This window comes from Micromys minutus, assembly GCF_963924665.1.
Source record: "Micromys minutus genome assembly, chromosome: 1".
NCBI classification, from domain to species: domain Eukaryota; kingdom Metazoa; phylum Chordata; class Mammalia; order Rodentia; family Muridae; genus Micromys; species Micromys minutus.
In genome coordinates, this window is record NC_137969.1 from 256,044,756 (window position 1) to 256,050,447 (window position 5,692).

At 39.6% G+C, this 5,692-nt stretch overlaps 1 gene segment (V, D, J or C); it reads right to left on the reverse strand.

Moving 5' to 3' along the window:
• Window positions 1-3,470: 3,470 nt before the first annotated feature.
• Window positions 3,471-3,931, reverse strand: LOC308418270 (Ig heavy chain V region 3-6-like). The segment is given in 2 exons: window positions 3,889-3,931; window positions 3,471-3,805 (listed from the first exon to the last, which is right to left on the reverse strand).
• Window positions 3,932-5,692: the final 1,761 nt, after the last annotated feature.

Sequence of the window (5,692 nt, forward strand, 5' to 3'; positions counted from 1 at the left end):
AAGAACCCAGATGTCTTTCAGAAGATGAATGGATACAAAAATGGTGGAACATATTCACAATGGGATACTACTCATCCACCAGAAACAATGACTTAACCAAATTCTTAAGAAAATGGCTGCATCTAGAGAATATCATCCTGAGTGAGATAACCCAGTCACAAAAGAACAGACATAATATGCAGTCACTGATAGTGGGATGCTAACCCCAGAGGCTTTCACTCCCCCAGATACAACTCACAGACTGTATGAAGTCCAAGAAATAAAGAAAACAAAACAAAAGAAAAATATTTACAAAAGAAGAAAACTTTAACTAAAAAAATTATGTATAAAGAAAATTTAATTCATTTACACAGTGTGATAAGATTCGGCTTTTACTAGCAAACATATCATAAATTTTGAAGCCAAGTATTGAGAATGCAGAGAATAGCATTCTGAGTGATATAACCCAGGCATGAATGCTATGTACTCATTCATAGTCAATAGATATTGGTCATAAAATACAGGTACCATGTTACATTCCATAGGGGCCAGGAAGCAAACAAGAAAGTAGGAAAAAACAAAGAAGTTTGTATCTTGCTTAGAAGGGAAAATAAAAGTCATATGAGGCAGAAGGAAGCAGGGAACTAGGAGGGGTAGGAAAAAGAATGGTGGGAATCAGGATCAAGTGTAAGGAATGACTGGGGCGATGGGTATGTGGCCATGAAAATGAATAGAAATCTACCACTGTCTTGTGTGGGGAGCTTGGGTCAAATCCAGGACAAGAAAGAGACCTGAGAAAAGGAGGCACCTAAGTATGTGTGAGTAGATTTGGAACCGGAATTAGCCAACTCCTGAAACTAAACAGGGATACCAATAGAGTCATAAAACCCACCCACAAAATTTTCAATCCAAAATTTGTCCTACCTACAAAAGTTGTCTGTATGGGGAATTGAGCAGAGACTGAAGAAATAACCAACAAATAAACAGCTCAAACTGAGACCCTTCCCATGGACAAACATCAAACTCTTACACTATTAATGACATTTTTTTTGCTTGAAGTCAGGGGAAACTTGTTTATTGAGAGGTTCCTCCCAGCATCTGACTCAGACAGATACAGATACCCACAGCTAAACAGTGGATGGAGCTTCAGAAATCTTAGGAAAGAATAGGGTGAACAATTGCTAGCTTCAATGGTGATAGGAAATCTCCAGGAAGAACAAATGTGTCAACTAACCTGGATCCTTGTGGCTTTCAAATCTAAAATACCAACCAAAAAGCACACACCGGATGGATCTAGGCCTCCCAGCAGATTTTTAGCTGATGTGTTACTTGGTCTTCATGTGGGTCCTGAACAAGTATAATGGGGACAATCACTAAAACTGTTCTCTGTTTGTGGAATATATTATTTTAACTGGTTTCCTTTGTCAGTAATCAATGTGAAAGGAGGCTCCTTACATCATGGGGTATTAATTTGCTAGGGTGGGAACATAATAATGGGGAGGGGAACCAACTGTGGGAACATGAAAGGCACCCTAGTTCCTGGTTAAAATGAGGTTTGAAAACTTGGTGACCCTAAGTGATGGTAGGCATTTCCCTAAACTCCCAACAAATGTGGCCCCTGTCACTACAACAGCCCTCATAGATTTTAGACCATCATTCACATAAGGGCAACACCCCAAGTCCGTCCTCTGGGAGAGAAAATGACTGCAGGTCATGTAGACTCAAGACAGATCTTCAATAAAATGAGGTACGTAAAACCTAGAGGCTTAGCAAATTAACTTTCTTCCCAGATACTCTTCCCTTCCAACGGTATTTAATCTCAGGCCCACCTTGAGTTTTTGCATATGGCTTTTATTCATACACTTTTTGCCATGACAATAAATGTCTAAAATCCATCGACTTTCTCTTTTCATCAGGATCAGCCATGGGAGCAGTGGAGAAACTCTTTACCTATAGAGTTGACCTCTAATATCCTACAGAAAGCCTCTCTGTGTTCACAGTAGTGGCTACCACCAAAACGAAGCCTGAAGCCAACTGCTGACAAGAGAAGGACTTCACCCTGCTGACCAGCCAGAGCTCTTTTTCCTGCCCTTCAGCTCCAGGGTAGATCCAGTATCAGACCCCTCCCTATCCATAGCATATCTTCCAGAGCATCCATCTGTGTCTGGGTATAGAGAAGGCCTGAGAGTCAGTTGGCCCCAGTCTTACCCAAGCCGTGGAGACCCCGGGGAATGCACAAGCTTACCATCCCACACTTCAGACAATGCTTTCTCACCCCTGGAGCTGTAAACTGCAGCTTCCCATAACCCTACACACTCCTTGCAAACATGTGGCGTAACCTAGACCAAACTTCCTGTTTACTGCCACTCCTAACAACTGTGCCCCATGGAGGAGAAGACACAGGACCCCATCATTATCCCAACACCATCTCAGAGTATAATGAAAAAGGGATGACCTGAAGTGAGACAGTGAGAGTAATATAGTATAAATAAGTAAAATTAATAATAATAAAAAATTAATAGCATTTAGAATTTCACACTGGTCATTCTTACCAGCACCAGGTGATTATGTTATTTTCTTTTCTTTTTTGTTGGATTTTTTTTTTTTTTGACTTTGGTTTTTGTCAGTAGTATTAACCCAATAAATGATGCTTTGTTGGCACCTGGCTTTAGTCTCCTACCAACATGACACCAAACCATAAATGCTTCCCCACAGCTGCTGCCTTCAAGATAAAGAGAAAAAAAATGAGTCTGACAGATTGCCTGAAAGTTTGTCTTTACTGAATTTCTCTAAGAACATTATTCTTTACCTCTTTAATGAATCTTATCACATTCTTAAGGTTATATTTAAGTTTATTTACTTGTACTTCAAATGTGCTGGAGTACACAGGGTTTGCTGTAGTTGAATAGATGGGCTCTAATGTTACCATATAGCACTGGTTCTTATAAATTTTGGTCTAATGCTGCCCACACTTTATATGGCTATGGGATTTTTATAGGCATAGGAGATGGTTTCTGAGATTATCATTGAGGTCCATTATGGGCCTACATTGGATTTTTTGTGTCCTGAGTACCCTCTGTTGCTTTCTTCGTTAGCTTTTAATTTCTGGGATTCAGAGAACTAAAATGGCCAGTATGGTTCTAGATACCAATGTGGCATTTGGGCTTCTCATTTTATGGTTTGAGTTTCTACTACTGAATTATCCTCAGAGAGAACAGTTGCCTGGAGGTAGGATGGAAGGCTGGAATATGGAACCCCACAAAGGGGTGCCCTTAAAAATACTCAGGCACAAATGAGTTTCAGTTTGCTGTGGACATTATATTAACTGAAGATCTTAGCCTCAGTGTTTCTTCTTGTGCAGCATGATCCTCGTACTAGACTTTTGGGCAAGAAAATTTCTATAAGTTCTAAAGTAGACTTCCTGAGCTTGGTGTGTGCTGCACGCCCCCTGCTGGTGCAGAGCTGCTCTACAAGGAGGTTTATGTCTGGGTTCACATTGAAGAATCCCACACTGTGCACCTTGCACAGTAATATGTGGCTGTGTCCTCAGTAGTCACAGAGTTCAACTGTAGGAAGAACTGGTTCTTGGATGTGTCTCTAGTGATGGAGATTCGACTTTTGAGAGATGGGTTGTAGTTTGTGCTACCATCATAGTATATGAGTCCCATCCACTCCAGTTTATTTCCTGGGAATTTCCTGATCCAGTCCCAGCGATAACTGTTGCTGGTGATGGAGTATCCAGTGACAGAACAGGTGAGGGACAGTGACTGAGAAGGTTTCACAAGGCCAGGTCCTGACTCCTGAAGCTGCACCTGAGACAGGAGACCTTCAGACAAGAGAAGCAATTTTGTTAATCCCACAGAAAAATAAAAGCCCTCATGGGCACATGTATGAAAAGTAAACACTCACCCGGAAGAGTTGTCAACAGGTAAAGAAAACCCAACTCCCTCATCTTTTAGGTTCCTCCCTTTTTTCTGTAGAGATCGGCCTCCAGTGAGAGATATGTGAGCTGGCTCAGCCCAGGAGGGCATTTATCTGAGAGATAGAAGATGCATTTGCATGTGGAATCCAACCTTAATTTCATAATTGGGGATGATGTATTCTGACTGCACTTGGTTATGTAAATAAGACCATCACTGTCTCTGGCTTTGAATATTGTGAGTCTGGATTAAGAATGCATGAGGACTTTAGGAATCACAGGAAACACATCTAGACATGATCCCACTATCCCATCCTATACCAACATTCCCACACTTTTCTGACCCTGTGTTATTACACTCTCAATCTTTGCCAAATATCCATTCATACTTGGGTTCCTGAATTCCTACTTATTAATAAGTCCACCATTTTTTCCATTTTTTTCTCTCTTCCTATCTGTAATATGCATTATAATCTTTCCTAAAACATGGTATAATATCTTATTGTTGTTACACAGATAATCTGTAATATTTCCAGTAGAGAAATTTTAACAGTATTTACAGTCATGATATAGGCATGTCACATTACATTTGTAATTCTACCCTTTAGGGCAAGATCAAGACCAAGTTCAATTGGAACTAAAACAAGTTAAACCAAACATTCATCATATTTCCCCTTTCACCAATAACTCATCAGAATTTTCTGTAATTTGTTTAATTAATAAATGTCATTGTTGCTTGGATTAGGTTATATCAAAACTAACTTATTGATTTATATTTTCCTAACCAACCAACAGGTTAAAAACTTGAAAACATGTTTAGTATATATGTGCTTTGTGCTCTTTTTATTATTCAAAGAGACTGTAAAATTTTTAACATATCTGTTATCTGTCTGTTGAATCGACTCATTTTTGGCTTTCAACACTCAGGGTAGATTACTGTGGGCTGTGCAGACAAGTCAGTGAATAAACCACTGTCTTTGTTTCTATCTAACCTCTCTCTATAACATGTACAGAATGCTGTCTCTGTGTGAACCAAAATGTCCTTCTGCTCTTGATTGTATCTGGAGCATTTCAATGCTTTCCCATTTTCTCTACAGTCAGAGCTGCATTGAAGCAGATTAAGAACATCACAAGATATTTGTTGTTTTTGTGTGGGAGGGCATGAATTCTATATCATCGTAGTGTGCTCTTTCAAAATGTCAGGTTAGTAAAATTCTGAAAATATATCTGATTTTTCAATGGATACTTTCTCAAAAAGCTCCTATGATTTATAGCAATTGACTGTATGTATATTGAAACTAGATAATCTGTGAGTCATGGATCTAGTTATGAAGTGCCTGAAATGATCTGTTTTATAATTCATCTACATATACTGTTATCTTCACGGTGTATATCAGTTCATCCCTATAAAAAGAGAAATGACATAATATTAAAATGGGAAAGATGTGTCCCATCCAACTCGACCACCAAGGAAGAAACGACACTCCAGATTCTTCTCAACAGCCTTTATTCAGGAACACCTTGATGTTAAGTAAAGGAACCCGGAGCGCTGAGCACTCTCTCTATTTATCTCCCTCTAACACGGAAGGATGATTTGTCAGTCAAGGATTGGCAGAGTGGTGATCACCAAATTAGCATAGCGCCGCCTGGCGCCAAGAGCAGTATTGCATAAGCATAGTACATTTGTTTACCACAGTGCAAGCCAGATATTGGTGCCATCTTAGTGGGTACGGTTCGAAAACCACTCCCTGCAAAGGAGAAATAGGATTAACTCTATTAGGAAGAGACCAAACT